General features: G+C 37.1%; 1 protein-coding gene across 1 annotated transcript in view; it reads left to right on the top strand.

The window, feature by feature from the left end:
* Nucleotides 1–23,799, top strand: part of LOC108767665 (SLIT-ROBO Rho GTPase-activating protein 1) — a 65,095-nt gene that overhangs the window by 1,095 nt on the left and 40,201 nt on the right.

Below are 23,799 nucleotides of genomic sequence, written 5' to 3' on the forward strand. Positions count from 1 at the left end.
GATGTCAAGTTGAATCCTGTTACCTGCGTTTTTCAATTGTACTTCCGGTTTAACGTAGAACCAGGGTAAGATGCGGTAGCCTACTGCATAATTTTCTTCAAGTATTCGAGTTTGGAAATCGATTTCTTTCGAGTATATCTCGAAATATGGTGAAAGTTATGAAAATGAACAAATATTTACTAGGATATTTATAATTTTATTTATTATTATCTAGTGAATTTATACATTTTTGTAATTTTAACCTACCAGTTTCAAGATACACAATCGACGCCCTGAACGCGATTGTAATCGGCTATGTTTTTAGTAGATTACTAAATATGCAGGTACGTAACAAAATCAAACTTGGTCGCATTTATATTTTTCATTTTTTCTTTCTGTTGTATTATTATTGAAACTGACAATGAGATATGCTGTCTCGCTGCAAGAAGCAAACTTTTATCAGTGTTATTATGTGTGCATTATGTGTATTACATTATTGCTTATAATAAATTGTTTTGTTTCTTGAGGGTGGGTGAGACACTAGTTGTTAAGCCTGTTCTATACAATGTGCTTTCTGTTTCCTGTTTCTTGCTTTTTGCTATTTTTTACATCTTGTTTCTTCGCTTCTATCCGGTTTTTTGTTTTACATCGCCTGAGATAAAAGTTAACGAACTTTGAAAGAAACAAGAAATACAATTGTCGATAAAACGGTTGCAAAGGAGAAAAAAGCAAAAGATAAAAAACAAGAAATGGAAAACGAAGAGCACATTGTAAAATAGGCTTTGGAAAAAACTGAAGGAAAAACAAACGAGCAATCTATAATTTTTTTTTACAGTTAAATTATTCCTTGAAACTTTGTATTGCTATAATGACTTTATCGATTTTTATACTTGATTCACTGATTTATGGCTAGAGAAATTAATGGATTAAGCTGTACCGCTTTATTGTATTATGTATGTACGAGGACTGTCCGGAAAGTATCCGACTTGTAGCAGGAAAAAGAGATTAATTTTAATCAACAACTATATAATGTCCTCTTCGAAGTACTCCTCTTTGGAAACCACAATCTTCTTCTAATGACCCTCCCACTTCCGAAAGCATTCCTTAAAGTCAGCTTTCGGAATAGCCAACAGCTGCCTCGTCGTATTTCCTTTTATGTCCTCTATACGTCCTCAAATCTTTTTCCTTTTAAAACATTTTTTACTTTGGGGAACAGCTAAAAGTTCTATATGGAGCTACGTCAGGACTATACGGACTATTGACGAAATTACATGATGTCGTGTTTATTCATCAGGAATTATTGGACAAGAATGCAATGAATGGGTAGGTGCTTTTTGTCGTGGTGAAATATCCAGTCACCACTTTTCCACAACTTGGGCCGTTTTCTTCTCACTGCATCACGTAACCGCTTTAGAACTTCTAGGTAATACTCCTTGTTTAACGTCTGATCTTTTGGATCGTATTCATATGTCTTCCTGGCCGAAGAAAATGGTGACACACTGCTCCGACTCTTTAATCTGTCTATTACTCATAAATTTGTTTCTATAAATTTTACGAATTACACCGATGATTTCAAAACAAGAATTGCCAAGTTTTTGGCAAAATTTAATGCACACTCTTTGCTCACGATACGTTTAGTCATTATATGGAATGTGATGGTTTACACAACTCTAGCGCTAAATATTTCTGAAATATTTATAAAAAGATTTCCTAAAATATAAAAAAAGAAACATTTTAATAGTACTCTGGAATATTTCGAAATATTTACGAAATGTAAAAGCAACATTCAAAGACTGGTTAAAAATTCTACTTATACGAAGATTATTCGAAAAGTTTTCGAAAAGGCCAGACATCAGTAAAATGACCACACATATTAAATCGCTATAATTTTAGATAAATTTGATCCTGCACAGGGCTGCTGTTAAAATTTCAGATAGATGCGTTCATTAGATTCTCTGTTTCGGTCGTGTAAATGTAAAGCAACCAACTTTTTTTCGTTTCGCGAAAAACGTCAAGTTGGCATTCCATACTTTTAATTTTTTTTGCATATTTTTCTTTTTTGCATATATATTTTGTTAACATGGAAGAGCGAGATAAAAAGTCCGTGCGCATAATTTGAACTGTAAAGAAGTTGCACGTTTTATTAGTAGTATCGTGAACATGTTGTTATTGTCGCTGGCAGAACATGGTGAGAGGTGATCAAGTACAGATAGTTGCAGTACTATTGGAATGTCGGTCCATACCGAAGGCTGCAATGTGCAGCAGGCACACCTAGTCGAATCGTTCTCGGATCATACGTTGATTCAAACTCGGCTCGGGTGACCGCAAAATTTGCTCCCCTGAATAAATTAATTAGAACAACAGAGAGATTAATGTAGATTTTTCACCTGGAATGCACTATGCAATCTCAATCTTTTATACAATTTTAAAATTTCTGTTACCCTGTTCAAGTTATCTCACTGTAAACTAACTGTTACGTAAGTGTGTTACATTATTATAATTACAAAATATTAAGTATTATAATATCCATGTTATAGTACTATTAATTAGTGTCTACTGACATCATGAGACTAATCATAAGCATATAACTTTCTGACGCGTTGCGTCAGAAAAGAAGCAGGGAGTTACGTTGGAATAAATTTTAAAAAACGAACATTTAATTATTCAAGCATGTTGGAAGGATCCTCCTTAATTACACTTTCACACGTTCCTTTTTGAATCTCCCTTTTGTAGCATTTTCTCCATCTCAGTTCTTTCAATATCTTATTCCTTTCGTAAATTTTTTTTAATTTTTCATGTCATTTAACATTTCTGTTGCAGCTTCCTCGTGGCACGTGTAATAAACGGTGCGTTTCTTCGGAAACATTTCCGGATTTTGCTCGAAATTTGTATAAATACGGTCAGGGTAGTAAGATACGTTGCAATACGTGCCCAATTCTCGCCACGTTTATCGGTCTGTCGAGCTCATCTCGTAAGACTAGCGTCTAACAAGCCGATAAGCTGAATTAACCACGATTAACGCACGAGGGATGCGGGCAAATACCGCCCCAGAAAGTGGATTGCCTCGCGTCGCGTCTATCAGCCGCGCGATTTACGCACTAGGTGTGACACAAATCACTATGTGGTTTCGCAGAGTATTGTGGTTATGAAGGCCTCGTCGACGTTAGACGCGTGTTAAACGTGACACGAGATGCCGATTGTATTCGCAACGATCTCACTTGATCTCACTGTCGGTCTCGCCGGTCTCGCCGGTCTCGCGTCCGTCAAGTCGAGCATGCATATTATCGCCACTTCGTTTGTCGCTCAATCCGCACTTTTATTTTGCTCGTGCCACGAAAGAACTGCAGCAAAGGCAAAGTCGTTCGCTACAAATTGATAAGATTTTACCTGTGTAAAATGCACATGCACATACACATATTTGTCTGTGGGATAAAGAAAAATTTTTAATACTTCTCACAATACTAAATTTTTTAATTTTTTTATCCTAGTAATAGAACGTGTGCGTGTATCTTATGTAAATCATCGCTGCCGCTGCGATACCTTTTCGTGTACATCGACATCTTTCATTGATAGTGCGTGCGTGCGTGCGTGCATTCGTGTTTGTTGTGTGCACAAGGCGGCGCACGTAGAACACTGAACGGCCACCGTCCGCCATAATATCGATCTCGTTATCCAGTCAGTTGTGTGTACGCGCCGCTGATTATGCATATTATATATCTCCCGCACGGTATCACAAGTCCTCACAGTACAGACTATAGAGTAGACCTCTTGTAGGAGACGAATTTCTTTATGCTGAAATTATGGCTAAAATATGTTGCATGAATAGCGTTTTAATTGTGACATTCATAATCAGGAAAATCACCTGAAGACTCGTACAGTAATTTTTTTTTAAGGCAAAATAAAAATCTGTTCTGATATCTAACCCGATGTGTACTGTAGTGTAGTTGGGGCGCATGTAATTTTATTTATTGTAATTTTTCAATAACCAATTTTCAAAATTCGGCTCTGTACGAGCTTTTCCAACAATATAAGAAAGAATTCCCACAAAAGGTTTCATATGGAAATATTATTTTTTGGAGAAAAAACCAGCATAACACTAAACTAGACCTGCATTTACATCTAAATTTTTTTATGTTGAAACTATGGCTAAAATGTTACATGAAGCGCGTTTTAATTGAGCTTTACAAAGTTCGCCGGACCAAATCAGCAGAATTAAATCGGACCTATCGGAATTTTTAGTATTCATTTTGTACTAAATTGCACCATTAATGATAATTTTGTACCATGTGCCATTTCAAAAAATATCGTGGTGGTGCTAGCTCAATATTAAGTTGGCAGGACCAATTCAAAATAAAAGAAAAACGCAAAAATAATATCAGAAATCAATAGGATTGAATTTGTACTATTTTATACTAGCAAAAACAATTCTATATTATGTGTCATTTCCAAGAAAACAGTGGCGCTGCTAGTTTAATATTTAAGCTGGCAGGACCATAAAAAAAAAACAGGGGCAAAAATTAATACAACTGAATTTGTACTGTTGAATGTAAGTTAATATTTTATATGTTTTCTCCTTAAAATGACTTTATTAGTATATACTTAACAATCTATGAGGCATTCTGCGTCGAATCGGGCACCTTTGAAACATTGTCATTATACATACATTTTTTAATAATTTTTTTAAATTTATTATTTTCATATAAATAAATCATTTTCCATTTTTATCAACATTTTTCATCAACTCATTAATTAAAAAATTTTGTAGAAATATCATTATTCTTTGGACGACGATCTAAAAATAAGAAACGCTTGAAAAAAAAAAAACAGTTTTCTACAGTTTCTCCATTCGTGCACCATAAATACATTAGACAGCCTCGTATATATTGACTCCATTCTCGAGGCGATTCCATCGACAACGGATTCGTTTAAAAGCGTGCGTACCAAAATATTTTCTCAAGCAAACAAACATCAAAGTTTGCTATTATTTTAGGGCACATGCACGTATGTTGCGTCGCGGATTATACGGGTATTCCTTACTCTGTGGATTTTTATATTTAATCTTGAATGGGAATTTTGAATCAACAATTTTTTTCTGTGCGACATGTGACTTCAAGACGTTATTAAATATGAAAAACCTGATTTTTGTTAAGAAATCGTATTTTATCAATACGTATCTTTGCATTATTTCGGAAACACATTCTGTAATAATCTATATGCCTTTTTTTCCGCGACACACGTGGAAAAAAGTAGAAGACGCCGACGACGACGCGGCGTTTCCTGTCCTTGGGTATTTTTACAAACGGCAACAGCGGTTGTTTTCTCGAGAGTTAAAAGGGGCGGGTCTTTCGTTTAAACACGTGCATCCCTTATGGTCAGGCGCGTGTACTCAAATGTACGCCTTATACACGAATAAAGCAGAAACTGCGATGTGTAATATCGCGTTTTTTACATCAAAGAGAGAACCACTCTAATATAACTACGGGGAACCTTAATAAACAAAAGATTTTCCGCCTCCCGGTGCACTACTTATTTTCGCGCACGAGATCGAGAGGCATCGAATTTCACACTTTTGCTCCTCACATCTGCGATCACGTAAAAACGCATTGATCAGTCACTTTCTTTTGCGTTATCATGCGTTATCATGATTAAAATCGATTTTACGAATAATGATGATTTCATCTTGGCATCATTACGCGTAAAACAGAATTATTTTATCATGTATCGTTTTAATTCGTATAATTATTCCTCTCTCTCTGTGTGTGTGTGTGTGTGTGTTCTTTGAATCATTCTTAAATTTTTTTAATTTTAGCCACTTGAGATTATTTTTATTTATAACAGCGCATCTTAGCAATGAGAAATAAAATTAGTCACAGTTTCCTTTATTAAAATCGAAAATTTATTTTTTTTTTATTTCTCCTTACTTTTTTTTAGAAAATATTTAGTAAAACTATATACATAATAATAACAAAGAATTGTAATCAATAATATACAATAAAATATGTAGTTAATAATAGTTAAAAACTTCTAATTAGAGTGTAAAAATCAGTCCAATTGGAAACATATAAATCTAGCGCAAAAAAAATGAACAGTTTTCGTGTTCGATTTACCTACAGTCGCTGGCATCTCATTATAAAATTATAGTGTTTTGAAAAGGTTCCAACAAGAATTATAAGAAAATGAAAGAAAAAGTGGGGGTTAGGTCTCACTTCAAAAATTCGAGTTGACTTTGCCCTACCTTGGCGACGCCACCCAAAGTCAAACCGATGAAGCCAGCGGCTAGGTCTTTTTAAACTCTACACAACTTTTATCCAAAACATTTTTTTATAAAACTTATAGGGCCCTTAAAAATAATTACGGATATAGTACACACAAAATAGTGCAAAAGTAGAAAACGAAGGCCACTAATTTTGAAAAAAAAAGACATGAAAATTGCCATTTAATTGTTACCTCCGTTCTATGGCACAAACATCAGATATTAAATTATTACGACGTTAAAGTTTACGAGAGTGTACCAATATCATTTGGAGTTGACCTATTCACAGAGTATCCTCGAAAATCTCGTTACTTCTGGGAACAATCGGGGTCACCCGCTCGTTCGGAGTTCCGCACTTCCGGGATTTGAAAATTTAGGGCGCCTATCGGCCGACTGGCGCCGATTTGGCACACTTTCCCGACCCGTCGCAATGTATTTCGCGAAGTGCCTCATGCGCGCTGTGTTTCGCACTGAGCGAACCCTCCAGCCATAAATTCTGATCTCTTGCCCTCTAGGGAGCGGATCTTCGCCCGAATCCTAACCCGCACAACCCTCGTTATTGCAATTTTTATCCCATGGCATGATTTTTATCCCGCACTTCGAACAGGAAGTTTTAGCATCCTCCAAATTTTTTCTGTCTCCTCATATCTATACATATTTGCGTTTCTTTCCTCCTTTTCCCTTGAATTTTTCCCTGCAATCTCAATTATCCTGTTCGAAGATTCTAACTCGCACACGTCGTGATCTTCATTCCGCGCGACATTCTCTGAACAGGTCCAAGAGATGTTTGTATTCTATATACGTATTCTTAATTCTTATTCCCCTTTACTCGGAATTATTCTGGCATTCTCTGTCCCCGTCCACTGCTTTTGGAATCCTAAATTGGACAGAAATTTTCATAATAATTTTAGTTATATACCGCTTGTCTTAATATTCTTCCGGCGTCTTTCCGGCGTCCTCAAATGGTAGCGTCTTTGTCTTTGTCTTCTTCCACGGACTGTATATATGCGACTTCGTGATACAGGTATAGCACGTGTTTCTTTGGCTTTCTTCTCTTTCTCCTCTCTTTCGTCGGTCGAACGACGTACTGCTGCCGAGTGCCACGCCCTGGATGTGAGAAAGGCATAAAATTTTCTTATCTTAGCTAGATCATACAGAAGATCATCATTACTACGTGAAATATAAAATAAGATTCGAAGTACTGCCGAGTTCGTTCGTCGCTCTCGTGACACATAAATATCCAGATTGCCATGATATAATACGAGTATAAGCAGGTTCATTAATTAGTAAATTACTTAAAAATATATTAATGTCATGCATATCTGATAATTACACCACTTCTCCCTCCAATTTCTCTCTTCTCGACGAGAGTAGATAATGTGCACATTATGAACGGGGAACATTACAACCGCTGCTCGGCTGCTCGTTTTCTGTCCGGCTACAGTGCATTTTACGCCTTATCAAATCGACTGTCTCGCAAATCAGCTCTTGTCAGCTTCTTTCTCGACACTACTGACGATGGCATAATCGACTAACACAGTATATTCTTTGTTTAAAGAAATCTCGTCCGCTAAGGCTGGACAAAAAACGTCTCGACAACTGACGAGGTCAATTGTGAATAGAAGTGCTTTTACAGGATAGGCACAGATGCTGCCAGATGTTCCGCTAGAAATCGTAGTGTGAAAGACAAATCATATATTATGCTTCAAGAAATAAAATTTCCTTGCGGTACAAATATGTTACCATCTCTCTATTAAAATGAAATTCTTCAAACAATGGAAGTCAAACCTGCAATGCTACAGGGATATTCTGTAAAACGCATGAGGCTTCACAGACTGAGATTTATTTTGGAGTGCTCTTTCTCGCATGAATCTCATCTGCGAAGCACGTATACATGTCAAGTTCGACGTGACAGCAGAAAAGAAAGGGAGACAAGGACGAGATAAATGAGGAGGGCGAAGGTCCTATTTGAATGTACAAGAAAATTATTGCTACTCTTTCACACCCGGCAGGAATGATGATGCGCCCTGGCTGCTGCAGCTGTCGCCATCAGCACAGTTATCGCACGTGCTGCATCTCGATAAAACGCCGAATTTTCATCTGCGCATTCCTGTGTACGCACACACGGGGATGCGTATCGCAAAGTGAAACGAGTAATCTGTCGTAAATAATTTAATTTGCTGTTCTCCGCTCACATGCATGTGCAGCTGTTCGTGATAACGGCTTATTGAATAATTCCGTGCAAGAAATAATGATAAAGTGAAACAGCAGGTGGCGGACGGCGGTGAGAGTTGAAATAAATGCAGAACAGAACGCGATGAATTAATTAATGGAAATCGAATATCGAGATTCGATAAATATATTGTACAGAGACCCCCGCTCCGATGACCTTGACTTTGACATATATTAATATTACCAAGGTCATAACTCTGAGTGATCTCTGATAAGTTTAGCCATTGCTCGTTACTCGTTACAAAACAAAATTGTTAACAAAATAATTTTTATAAAAGAATTTTTGAATATAAGGTATATATGTACTTTATGTATATACTCTGTCAGGAGACATGGTAGTGTCTCGCGCTAAGACACGCGCCGCGACGTATCAGCGCGAGACTGGGCCGTGTACTTCACGCGAACCGCTGAGATTTTCCAGACCGCGATTATGGAATTTCAATAAGGATTGACCCGATCAAGTTCCAAGTAGATTTAATCGATAGCTTCCGTCCGAAATATATGTAATGAAAGTGTCTTTTTATTTTTTTTTCTCTGCGTGCTCTACGACCGATGATATTGCGATGCAAAGTTTTGATATGTACGACTTTCGCAATTTCTTTTTAAGAAAAGTCATTACCGTCGGACATGCAAATTAAATAATTTTATAGGATTCGAAAGAGAGAATGTGTAAGAGTTAACGCGAGTGTTGGTTGTGTAAAAAGAAGTTAATATAGATTCACATTACATTTAATATGTAAAGATGTGAGTAATGATATTTTCGTAAGTTTTATTTCCTAAATTTACATTTAAAAAATGCGTAAATATTTAATATCTTTCGGATTTAAATTTTGGGAATCTAATTTGCGAATTATACGTTTATATATTAATGTAATGTTAATTTGAATGAGTGCGAATGTATCTCGGCATATTGTACTTTAATATTTTTTATGTACGGAAATACCGGGTATATCTGTATCAAAATAAAGCGTTACAAATTTTTATCGCGGAAACACGGTATTATTGAGAAAAATTGTGTTCAGACAAAAGTTTTAGGGTTCAAAAAGATCTCTATTTACTGATCCTATATCAGTTTGACTTTGAGTGGCGTCGCCAAGGTCAGGTCAAGATCACGTCAATTTTTTTAAATGGGGAACACCCTACTTCTAATTCCAGAATCTAATAGTCGAGATGTCGAGAGCTTTCCAAAACACTATAATAACATTATTTTTTATCGAGCACTTTTCGAGTTATGATGCTTGAAAGTTACAGTATTTACCAGTACCACCCTTTCGGAACTCTATCCCGTTCTTCTTCCCTCTTCGATAATATAATTAATATTTCCCTGCTCGCTCAATGAGCATTATAGTTCAAGTTAAATTCTCAAGTGTGTTGTGTTCGACTGCGCTAATAGAAAATAAGGCGATGCACCCCAGAGCGAGTAAGTTTGGTCGTTTGTTTTAATCTGATTCGAGAGGCACAATAAAAAGGGTATTGCGCGTAAGAAGGGAGCCACGCCATGTCGCGTTGGAACATTGCGCTCGCATTTGTGTATCGTCGTTAGATTAAACGGCTCATATTTATCGTCTTATTGAGTCGTAAATTCCGATCCGTAAATGCACACATCAAGCTGTAATATAATCGACGGAACCGTTCGTTAATTGAGATAAATTAATTGAGATAAATCACCGTTGAGTGAACGAGAGAACTCCAAGGAGTGTAGTCCGGAATCGTTCTAACCGAAATAATACACCGGCTTACAAAGCGCGACAGTTGTGCTCGGGAAAATTATAGGGAGTATAAAGATTATAAGGAAATTGTACCACAAATGCAGAGAGTTCCCTCCAAGCATTTTGAAGTATTACATTGTGTATAATTACAATATCATATATAATTATTTAGTACAATTATTACGATTTATTTTTAAAACAGTGTAAATCTCATTTTGAAATACAGTGAATTTGGATTAAAACATGGATGCAAATTGTTCGCTCAACAATCTACTATTTATTTTTTGGAGAACTCAAGAATTTTCTTTTATGAAAAACATGTTGGTTTAAATGCATATACATGTAACGTGATGATAATTCTACCATTATGTTCGATGACAACGACATGCTCTGGATCCTAAATTTTTACCCTGGTATATCATGACGTTTGTCGTGGATGGTTATGGATAGTGCGGTATTTTGAAAAGCACCGAGAGCTTGACTAGAATCAGGGGAATTTTGTCATCCGATATTTCCGGGAGGAGTTGACTGAGAGATGATGTGAAGTCACGTGAACGCGGGTGGTCAGTAAGACTGACTGCAATAGTGAAGAACACTTTGGTGTGTGTGTGTGTGTGTGGAAAGAGAGTTAAGCATGCCGTTTCCGTTTGTGATCGTATACGTCGTGGGCGTACACGAAAACTAAAATCAGTCCGGAAATCTGTGCCGGAAATAGCCGGTTGGCGCCTCACGGTCTTTTACGTGGGTAGGCCGCGACGACGTGGGTAACAAAGGTCGTATGGAGAAGTTTACAGCCGCGAGAACGACGCCTATTGAATCTCGAACGTTTGCGTCTCTAATGGAGATTTAATCATGCCCTCGCCTCGAAATAACGTCTCGCGCAACCGACACCGCGAACCGTAATTTTAGATCATTGTTCCGCCTTTATCTCGCAATCGCGTTCAAGGTTGCCAAGGTTGGAGTAATCTCGCGTTGAAAGGCACATTGACGCGTAACATATCGAGTAGAATGGAAGGAGGATATTGATCAGAAATAAGAAATTCTTCAGGATAAACTCAATACGAATGTAACATGTGTATGTTTATACAACGATATGTTTTAAATATCGCAGACTAGTTCGTCTGGCCTTATTCATCTTCACTGAAGTTTTTCTAAAAGACATCTTTATTTTTTTTTTTTTTTTTTTTTTTTTTTTTTTTTTATTAAATATATACCGCAAAAGAGTGATACTTTTTCCGAATAACTTGTTACGCTTTTAAGACGTTTTGACGATAAATTATAATATATATACAAATATAATATGTAATAGCTGTAATACAAATGCAATTCGCGCAAACGAAGTTGATAATTCAGAAAGAGTCCAGAGTTTATTGGAATCTCTTGCATTAACGCAATTAAGGGTCGAAAAAATTTACGGTCGATACCGAAGGAACATGAAAAGCACATTTGGTAAGATGACCCTTAATGTCATTAAAGTGGTCGATGAAGGACTTGGACACTTGTTACCCAAGCCAAAGGGTTAAGTCTTAAATTGATGTAGAATAACCAGCGATTAATGATCCATAGATACGTAAATGAATCAATAAAAAATCTGTACAATGAAAGTAAATGAAATAAGTAAATAGATAAAATTCATACATTTTGCAGGACTTACTCACATATTAAATATATGGGTGATGCTTCCAGGTGGCGCACAGGATGGATAACACGAAATTTACCATTTAAAAACATTAGATAATTGAAAAAATATCTATTCCTGTTTCCCCAATATTTGCTTGTTATATTAGATTTTATTAAATACTTGCTTATTTAATTTTTAATTTATTATTTTATTATTTAATTTGTTGTAAGTATTTTATCAGAAATTTTTCTTACATTCCAATATACACTGTGAGTGTCACTGAGAATCTATAATATCTAAGTATATGACATGATACAACATACATTTTTAGTATGTAATCGATGCCTAATCATTAAATGTATGTCTGCTACGTTGGTTTCACCATTTTCATAGGTGTAAGTTACAAATTTCACAGTTAATGCAACCAGAAAAATTATATTTTGTTAACAAACAAGAATTGACAAAATAACATGGCCAATGATTAGTAAAAATTTGGACATGACTTGATTTCTTTCGCTTATATCACACAAAGGTACACTGTGAAAAGAAGTGTTTAATTTTAAGATATTAAAATGTTGTATTATTTTCTCCGTTTTTAAACACTGATGTTTTATTTATTGAAAATGTTTAAAACTAAAACATCTTTAATGTTTCATTTTTAGGAGATCCTAAATCTTGTATTATCGACTAAACCATATAATTTTTGTGTAACAACTTTTTCCTTCTTTACAAATTCGAAAATTCTTTTCCTGGATTAAAGTATACGTATTAATACGTGTCTGTGAGGTGGAGTTTAGACCGAGAATGTCAAAAAATGTTAAAATTGAGACCTTTACCGTTCCTTAGTTCAATATGGCGCTCTAGAGCTGTCCCATCGTTACGACATTTGCTTTGTATAAAAGAGTTGTGCAATCTGTACTTACGAAATAACAGTCCACAGATAAGTAGTTTGCACGAAGAAACAACGTGGAGTTGATAGAATTGGACTTGTAATTAAAACGTTATACATTTATATATAAAATTTATGTGTATGTGTAGCACGCGTGAATGAGATTTTGATGTAGTAGTATGTAGTATCAATGAGTATGTAGTGTCAAATTGTCTGCGTATAAGTTCTACTTACACTTTGACTAATTGTTTTTAAGGTCCCTTTAAGTGTTTAAAAAACGGAGGCAGGAATAATAATATCTTACAATTAAACACTTATTTTTTAAGTGTAGGGCTTATAAATAATGAAGTTTCTGATCATCTCCAAAGAACAAATCTGTTTGATGTTATTATGAGATTTCCACTTGGGAATGTTTCCTTGTTCGAATTTAAAGATCAAAGTTCTGTACGATGCAAACAAACGATGAAAAAAGTCAGTATTAATAATTGCAATAATTCTTTATGTGTGTTTGCGAGAAAATTTTTATACGCGCGGTCTTTATTCATTCTGATTTCGTTACGGTGAATGCATCGCGCATCACGTTACAGCGAATCGCGTTACGTGTGCAATGCATATAAAAACCGGCAGCAACGGTGGCGTCGATGCACAACGCGGACACGCGCACTTCGCTCTTTCACAGACCAGAGAGTCACAGTCACGGTCACGCTTCAAGGGTTGGACACTCGATACAGGGTGGGTACGGTGGGAGCGTAACGTTGGCGAGCTTGAATGAGAGAGAGAGAGAGAGAGAGATGAGGTCTTTGGATAGAGTAGTACCCATTGATCCCTGTACCTATCTACCTTTCCATCGCCGTTTCCGTCCTTTGCAATCTCTTTTTTTTCTCTGCAATTTCGGCATTAAGTGCTTGTGCCGATATTTGCATGTTTTATTATTATTGTATATTATTTGCAGTTTCATATCCGTCGTCACAAACAACAATTTTCTCTATAATATAGATTTACTCTTCAAAATCATTTGTTTTTCTCGTCACAGTCCCGTATTGTTATGTCCCGGTTAAATTACTTCCTTTCACTTAATCGTTATTTGTTCCTAGGGCGTACTTTCCGGAGTATATACTAAACATCTATTCTATTCTGTTCTTTCTCTCTCTCTCTCTCTCTCTCTCTCTCTCAATAAATAGCGATATTTATATCTATCTACCTCTCTTTTTTTATACGGCATTATTCCTTCTTGTGCCTTGCTGCAGATGATGGACAATCGGGGAGATTCTATCCTGTACCGTGCACCTGGACATCAATATACCAAGTTTCTCCGAGTTTCGTTTCCTCGATTCGACATTTTTTCTGCCTAAAAACCGGCAGTCTCTCGCGCCTCCAAGTAGAACGTAGAAAGTGCCGGTCAGCCAGTCGATGCTGAAAAGCGCGAATCGCAAACGATTTCTCCGCTACCGGCACCTCGCCAGTACGTTGATAGTAGTAGACATAGCTCGAAGGAGGAATTAGCTCCAAAAAGACCGGCCGAGAAATTATTGAGAGAGAGAGAGAGGGAATAAAAACTTACGCGTGTTGCGTGTGTCTAGATTTAATAAAGTTGATATAATTATTATATATAAGGGGCTATGAGAGCCTAGCAGGATGACATATGCTAATTACTCTTCGATTATTATATAGTTAATGAGACAGTGTATGACACATTGTAATATTATTAGTCAACTGAGATGAAAATCTACAATTAAAAATCTACGAGTGGAGAAACGTTGTTGAAAAATCCAAGTACTATAACACACCATCAGGATAGATTGTTCGTTAAGTAAAGTTAGCCAGTTTGCTAATCAAACTGTTTTGTTCATTCACGCACAATAATAGAAGAATAATTAACGCATGTCATCCTGCTAGGCTCTTTATTTAATTATATTAATTTCAATTATTTCTAATAGAGTCGTTACATATATCTAATACTGATTGTTAATAAAGTTGACTTAATAAAATTGTAGGTCGCGTATTGTGCAAAAGTTGCGAACTTACGAGCGAGAATTAAACGGAAAATTGTAGATTATTTCGAGTTTCACGAGAGAGGAGCAAAGTTTATTGATTTGTCGCTATTGCAAAGATTTATTAATGAGCCGAACAAGTGCGAGGATATTCGGCGAAAATATTATTTCCGGCAACAGCAACTTGGTCGCCACTGGTATGCAGTGCAATCAAAGTACGTAACAAATGTGACGTATATCTTATCTTTACCACACGACTCGGCAAATATTTATCGTGCCAAGAGTAGTAGCCCAAGTATCGAGAATGAGGAATCATACTATTTAGTTTCCGCGTGCTATTTTGCGTTGCGACCGGCCAAACTGAAAGTTGGAACAAGTCGCGGAAAATCGTTTAGCTTCTCATCGCGCATCAAGTCCAATATAGACGTCGTTAATCGCAAGATGGACAATCAATTATTTCTAACACATATTTCTAACACATAATCTCGAATAATGTCAAGCTTTCACAGATTAGGGCAATTAAAGTTAAAAGTGAAATGTGGCAAGTGTAAACAATCGAACGTCTTGTCGAACAAGACGTGTTCAGGACATTCCTCTCGTAGCATCTGTGCAGGGTTCGCGATGCGGCGGCAGATTCCGCGAGGAAGAAGTGGTGATGGAGGAGAATCCTCCGCCACACATCCTTCAGTACGCGGAGGGGGTGAGCGAGCGAGAGAATCGCAGAGGAACCGGTGTGCCACACAGGTGATGTATATGGGGTTTCGGCGAGGGGATCGGGGGAAGGTAAGAAGGAGGAGAGAACGGGCGAGCAAGTAGCGTTGCGCGGGAGGAGAGCTCGCAACTAGCGGAACGGAGTGGAATGACGAACCAGCGGGCTGAGCGGGCAAAGAAGAGAGAGAACGTGCGAGTGAGCGAGCGAGCGAGCGAGCGGGGAGTACGGGAACCAGAAAGGAGAGCGGAAGGAGGAGAGAGCCGTGTGAGAGAGACCGAGAGGGAAAATCCGGTTGCCTGGCGACGAGCCATCTAGTTCGATCCCAGCCAGCCATCCGACCAGCCACCCTCCTCTGGTCTCTCCTCGTCATCGTTGTCGTGGTCGTCGTCGTTGTCGCAAGAGCGACGATAGAGCGCCGTGCCGAGAGAAACGCCGTGTTCCGTTCGTTTCTATTCCGTTTTATTCTGTCGCCGGCTCCGGTTTTCTTCCCGAGAGCTGAGAGTCGCCATCGGAAGAGAGAGAAAAAAAAATATATATATATATATGTATATATAGTGAGAGAGAGAGAGAGGGAGAAAGAGAGAGAGGGAGAAAGAGAAGGGATTCTTCTCCCTCTATCTCTCTTAGGGATTTTCTCGCCGTTGGTCGCGTGGGATGCACTCGGTACGCGAGATCACGGATACCATTGTTAGCGCCTCCGTTTCCGATCCACGGCGAGCTCTGGAAGAGTCAGAAAAACTCTCTCTTTCTCCGCGTTGTGAAACGTCGTGAGCACGGGGCAATTCGATATTCTGGACGTGGTGGTCGTGCGTCGTCGGTGTGTAAATTTCCGACGCAGCGACATTTCCATAGGACGTTTCGCGTCGAGAATTATCCGATTGATCTCTTCTGTGGTGCGCGCGAGTGTGTGTGTGTGCTTTATCGGTGTCTGTCTGTCACCTCGACGTGACAACGTGGGAAATTGTGAGTATTGTGAGTACGCCCTCGCTCCTTCTCTCTCTCTCTCTCTCTCTCTCTCTCTCTCTCTCTCGCCTTTCCCTCCGGCGAGAGGGAAAGAAAGAGGGATCGTGGTGGCAAGTGCGTTTCCCAAGGACGTCGTCCTAGCGCATCTCTCTGGGCTGCGCGCACAGGTGGTGTCCTTCGCCTGTCGTAACAAAGCGAGAGGAACTGCGCCTGGCGTCGTTTTTGCCACAACAAAATTATAACAGCAATATTCTCGCACGGAGAAGAATGGACAGGAATCGTGGTGCGTTCTCCGGTCACGAATGATTTTCTCCCGAGAAGTAAAGGCAAAACGAAATTTATCTACTCGGAATGAAAACGTATAACATAAGTGTTGTGTAAAATTAAGACCAATATAAATGTCTAGCAACATTTATAACGTCGAGAGCATTATATCAAATTGTGTAACTAGATATGCCATTTCGTCTCACTAATTAGTCCAATTTTCATAGGCTAAGGATTGCCACAGCTTATAAAAGGAAAGAGAATAAGATATTCAATAAAGAACAAAATAAAATTGATAATTACCAAGATATCTAAATCAATTACAGAAATACGAGGCAAAGCAGGGGGATTGATTGATAAAAGGGAAGCAAAAGGTTAAGACGTCATCATTGCTTGTGGGATTAATCCGTAGAGAGAAATTAAGGATAGGAAGAACGAGGAAGAGATACGAAAGAAATATATCGGAATTATAGGAAGAGTTCACGAAGGTAATCTTTCCTCGTGAAATCGACGATTCGATTAAAGTGCGCGAGGGACAATAAGAAGTGGAAACGAGGAAGATGAGTCTGGATCATCGAGGTTCGCGGGATCGTGCAGGCAGGATCGTCTTGAGAATGACAGCGATGGAGGTGGCCTTCGATAGAACGGCGTCGTACGGTTCAACGACTTAGAGCTGTGTTTATAGAGCTCTACGACTTACGCACGAGATTCGCGTTTAATTGACCGCCCCTTTCCGGTACGTGGCGTAATACGTCGCCGGATATCGGACATCGATGGCGATATAAAACTTACCTTGACTGAACAACGAAGAGGTCACACCTGCCTCTTACCATGTAAATCCGGAAACGAATCGAAATAAAAGAGAATACTTCTTGTCGCGGGAAATTGAATTTATAGCGAATACGATCCTTTGAATGATATGGCGACTTCTACAGCAGAATCCATGACAGAGCGACGACTATCCATCGAAATCTACATTATTCGAAATTAAAATGCGAGATTTGCCGTTGACTGGCCGCGCATTTGTGTGCCGCCACGATTCACGATAAAAATCTCGTAGGTGCGTAATCTAGATTAAGTGCGCTCCGTCTATCGTGACAAGAAGAGAAAAGAGACTGCCTCATCTTCGGAAGAGAGTCGACGCACTCTGGAAAATCGATTTCTTTCTCACGGACAGAAGTCTGCGAAATTTACGGCATCATGTTTCAATGCATCATCCAGCAGAGGAACGGTTGGATTCATCCCTACACTCCCGACACCAAAGACGTTTTCCCAGGTACTACAAAACGAAATCTCTCTTAATATAAATAAGTCTTACAGATCACATTCAATTTTACAAGTCTAGAGGCTATAACAGAAATCAGGAAATACGACTTAAGTTTTGAAGAAAAGGTATATTAACTAAAAGTGATGAATCAAAATTTTATATATATAATTATTATAGCACTGTTTAGTTAAATATTTAATCTTTGAATATATTAACGTAATAAGATAATTGCTATATGGTCATATATAAATACATTATGTGCCAAATATTGCGTATTTACATTTACATTTTACACTTTCTTATACATATATCTACATTATTCAAGTGTATTACAATTTTTTAAGATGTTTATTGATATCTGTATAATTGATTCGTGATATTTTGCAATCCCAGTTTAGGATTGCGTTTCAAGACCGAAAATTATGTCAACGTGCAAATTTACAGAATTGGATATAAATTCACATTCGCGCGAAATATCGTGTAAGCATCAAGATCCCGATTGAAGCTTTCTTGTTACTTGATTGATTTTTTATTCATTTGCTGCCTAATGACATTTATTGTTATTTTAGAGTGTTTTTTGTTAAAATATAATATTTTCCTTAGAGCTATTTAATCCGAGTAAAATTTCTTTTTATATTTGAAATTATAAAAAACGAATTGTATATATATTTTACAAGAAGGAATTTTGTATCACTAGAAATGAAATTTTTTACTGCAAGTCTTTTTATAAAGAATTATCAGAACGTGTCACACAGAGAGAGCCTTATACACATAAATTGAAGGAATAGTGATGATTATTTTCGACTAAAGGCTATACAAAATCACTTTTATACTATGCGTAATGTCATTACAATTATACAATGCGAGAGATTCTACAAAAGGATATTCAACAAATTGCAGAGTGGGGATGCGGGCATTCGTTATAGCTTTAGAATTTCTGACAGCGAGTGGAATACGCGAGGGAGCGTATGACGCATAGAAAAACGCTGCAAGTTAGAAGATAACTCGCGCACGAGACGAGATAACTACCGTGGTCAGAGTAGCTAGCAAAGCGGAAAAAAAAGGGGGAAAAAATATGCTTGAGTACAGGGAACGTCGGTATGAAGAGCCCCGCGATAAAAAGAGTTTCACAATGTCCAGTCACCGATAGCTAATTTCACCGATAATTACCGGTTAGTAATCGGTAAACGCCAACAGACTCATGTTTGTTGTCGTTGACGAAAAACGCGAAGGTTCAAACAGTCGGACAGGACAACTACACTCGCGATCCCAATTAAAATGCAGACGGATCATGAGTTTCTCGATAAGACGCTTTCAAGCTTTTCGTTTCGCGTTCAATTAACATTCCATTACTTTCAGTATCGGCGATATTTAATACACTCAAATCCGATAAATAATTAGATAAACAATTGTGCGCGAAGAAGCGAATATCAAAATGCTGCTTTAATTCTTTCGATGGAGAGTTCTCTGGAAGCACGCGTCAAGGATTCTTTATTTTTATATTTTAAAATACATCGCAAAAGCATGGTTCTAATATTATTTGAGTTTATCCCGATGCCGTATGTAATTTTACAATTTTACAATTTTACAATCGATTTTACAGTAAATTTAGAGTCGCGATTTTCTTAATAAAACTGCCGATGTATGTATATCGCTAATTTGCTAAAACAATTAACGATATAATTTGCAAATTGTCACTTTAGTTTCTTGCAAAAAAAATGGGAAAATAAAAACATGAAAAAGGAAATATAAAATATATTATTGAAAAAAGAATACATTTTTATTCCTTTACAATTAATTGTTATATCAAAATTTTTATAATTCCAAAATATTCAAATTTATGTTTTGGCTAATTTAGTTTCTTCTTAATTATGTCATTGCAAATGAGCGATATATTTCGCTTGAGACTCTTAATAGAAACTTGATTGTATTGGATGAACAATGCGTGTTACAGAATTAGACAAAAGTCGTATATCGGTACACAAATTGGTAGTGCTGCTTTTTTACGCCTAAAAGTGTTATATACGATACATATTAAAAAAAGCAGTGCCGCATGTTTGTGTTTAGCCGCTCGTGTCTAGCCGCTGTATTGTTTACTATTCTTTTACTATTCACTGCTGCGTTTTTCAACGGTGCACGCATACGATACCGAGTACGATACAAAAGGGACGCGGAACATTTCGGTCGATAAACGTGCGTGCACAACGAAACTCGACGCCAAAACAGGAAGCCGTTAAATTGACACGTCGACGAGGAGGAGGGAGGTGCGTGTGTGCGGCGGGTTCCGTCGCGTTTCCTCCACGGCTGCGTGTATGCGTGTGCAACGATGCGACACATACATTAATTATACATACGCTTGTATAAAGGATTATACTGGCGCTTCTAGCTCTTAATTTTCAGGAAAGACGGAACAAGTACAAAAATTATATTACACTACTTTATTAACTGCAAGAGTCACCGTGAGAGAGACTTTTTCATACAAAATTATAAATCTCTTTCCTAAACGGATTTTTTTCAAATCTTTAAAAAACGAAAATGGATTTATAAACTATCAATTAAATTTAATCTTAATATAATCCTTAATTTGATTTCCTTCTATTTTCCTTTTTGTTCTTATTGTAAAAATTTTTTGTGTATACAGATAATGCGTGTCCTCGACTTGAAAGAGATAAAAATAAATGATTATCTTAAATTTTTGCGATAATCTTTAGCATTATCTTTCAAATATTCGAATCAGTGCATGATTACAATAAGCCAGCTTATATATTTTGGAATCTTTAAAATTTTCATGGAATTGTGGCGACTCGCCACTAGAGGTCCACGGGACTCACTCGGTTCGCGTAAGCACCGCGCGAATTCCCTTTAAATAGAATATCAGTCTGGATTCATTCCAGGCGTCTAAGGCAAGTCCTACACTACATCGCCTTACTGATGAGTCTAGTAGTGTGGGACCAGGACGAAACGCTGCGGCCGACCATAAAGCTTCGAGTCAGGCCTCCTTAGTGGACATTTCCACAGAATAATAAGACAATAAATAAACAAGAGCAATAATAAAATTTTTTTATTCATATTAGATTTATTTAAATGCATAAAATTAAATGAATCTGAATTAATTAATAAGGTCAAAATACTTGATCGACATGCGAGAGAAATAATTTGAACAGAAGGTTTGAAAGAGGGGGGAGGGGGGAGGGAGGGGAGAGAGAGAGAGAGAGAGAGAGAGAGAGAGTCCGTGCAATTTGCTGCGAGAAATATCTGCAGCGGTGCCTATGCATGCGTGCATTATCATAACGTCGCGCCGCCAGGTGCATTCGACGATGTACGATGCCGATGCCCGATGTTTGCGATCGGGCAAATCGTTGATGTGTGTCGGCCGACGTGTATGTACCTGTTCGCGCGATATATAAATAGACTGACGCGACGCGTAGTGGTGACGCAATGTGAAATTTGCTCATCTAACTCCGTCGTCAAACTTCTCATTCGATTTCATATTCATATTCATCTAGTAGCGTCACGTACAGCAGTAAAGTAGGTACATTAAAGCAATTAGTCTCTACGCTAATTTTTGTGTCTTAAAACATTTCTATACTCTTAAAAAATATTGGTGTGGATTTAATACTATACGGTTGTTTATAATTTTCACCGTGTTGGTATTAATATTAACACTATCATGGTATAAATTTAAAACTCATGTTGTTACCTTTTTAAAAAAAATTAAGGAGACGGTAAGCATATACGTGTTTCTCGAATAGAATCTAAGTGATACGTTACGTATCTTTTTATTATTCCAACTCAGGTAGCAGTAGTATTAATTCTTTTTCAAAGAGATTTGTATTGAAAGTCCTCTTATATTCCAACCAAAGTAATGATAGCTTTAATTCTCTGCTAAAAGTTATTACTTCTCGAAAAAAAAAAAAACTATTGTACAATTAAAGATTAGAACCTAAATGATACAGTCTTGACTAACCAAGTGAAATTTTATCAAATTAAAAAATAAAACCTAACATAAGTGGTACTGTTTTTGTTACTCAAGTCTAATGATATGTATCATTCGTATAAAAGATTTGATGTCAACAACTGGTGCCAAGTTAGATTCTATACCAACTACACCAAATTAAATAAAGAATATAATCCAAGTCTTCTATCTTTAACTTTTTTAAATTCTTTTTATATAAAATTTTTATCGCAATTCATTCAAAGACATTTTCTCATCTAGCCAAAGTAGTAGTTATTTAATTCTCCTTCAAAACGTGATTCAAAACGTTACAAAATTGCGTTACCTTGTCCATTGAAGTGATATCACAAAAAATTAAACTAAAAAATTTAAGTATAAACACTTGGCGCTGCTTTAGAAGAATTTATTTGAATAGAAGGTAAATATGCCAATCAGGGGAGACTGCTTCGATGAATATCCTTAATCTTGATATACGTTGTCAGAGTCATGACCCTGAGTGACCTCCAAGAGGTTTTAGCTGTCACTCGTTATTCGTTAAAAAGTTATTAACCAAACAAGTTTAAGAAATAACGTCTTATATTTCTGTTATATACAATATTAAGAACTATCCTCTCTACTAAGGGATTTTCTACGCAAAGCGAATTGCACCTCACCTCTCCCTCTATACTTATAAAGGACGCACGACTTCCACGCGAAGAGAGGTCCATTCCATTTCCCCTCTGTCTAGGGGCGTACGATTAACTTAAAAGAAATGATAACTTTGACACACCCAGTATGTACATTTGTGGTAATTCTCAGTGTTGATTTCCGATTGGCCCGAGCGTGAAGGTTGTTAACAAAAATAGTTCACGATGCGAAATCGTCAACACAAAAGCCAAGATTTCATCTGTAAATCAACGTGATCGTTCATCGTTTTCCCAGTCAAGAGTTAAAATTTAAATGATCGTCTCACTTTCTTTCAATATCGCCGAATCAACAGCAATTGCTTGGTTGATGTTTCTCTTTTTCTGCTCACGAAACACTTGTGCAAATAATCCGTTTTACTTGTAGTTTTAATTGTTTTTTTATTTTTATTTTTTTATGCTTTTCTTTGTTGTAATACTCCTGACTTGTGCATCATTAATCAATTTCTTAATAGATATTCTTTAATTGATGAATGTTAAATATATAATATAAACTTTAAAAAAGAGTGAATGGGACAGATTTAGTCTAATGTATGTAAAATGTAGTAAAATATAGTAAATGGAAAACTTTTCCAAGATTTTTAAAGCGCATTGTTGAGAATTATGTCAGTCATGGGACATATTTTAAGGAGCGCTTATGCACGATGCCGGAAACGGAAGATTTTGCGTCGCAGAATTTTATGTTGCAGAGTTCGACGCTATTCGTCAGTCGACTGTTTCTTGCGGGCACACACGGTCGCATAATCTTTTTTTCCCCGAGCATTCCCACTAATTGCTTCGTGTGCAATTGTGTCGAGTTTGAAAGCGACATTGGCGGCGCGACAAATCGAATTCGTTTGCGATCTTTAGTCGCGCACGGCAGAACTACGCGTTTGGCTCAACCGCTTAAATGCGGCGCCAATTAGGAGAATTTCAGTTTCAGAGCGAGAGAAAGTATTTTGCTAATTATTTTCCAATTTTGCTGAGAGAGGGGGGAGAGAGACGGGGGAATATCGTCATAAATGTGTGAATCAAAGAACGATCTTATCTAATTAAATCAACCAATAGGAAGTATAGGAATTAAAGGCTCATAACGATCGAAGTCGGATTTTTAATGCTTAAATAATTCAATGTGAATTTGTATATGTTATACATCATATACTTACGTGTATATACGAGTATGTATATCATATTTGTAATCATTTTGAACTGTGCGCCGAAATTTTATTGGACTTAAAAACGCAGCTAAATTACTAAAATAATATCACAATTAAATTTTGATACTCAATAGGCATCTATTAA

Source organism: Trachymyrmex cornetzi, unplaced genomic scaffold (assembly GCF_001594075.2).
Source record: "Trachymyrmex cornetzi isolate Tcor2-1 unplaced genomic scaffold, Tcor1.1 scaffold121, whole genome shotgun sequence".
Classification (NCBI taxonomy): Eukaryota; Metazoa; Arthropoda; class Insecta; order Hymenoptera; family Formicidae; genus Trachymyrmex; species Trachymyrmex cornetzi.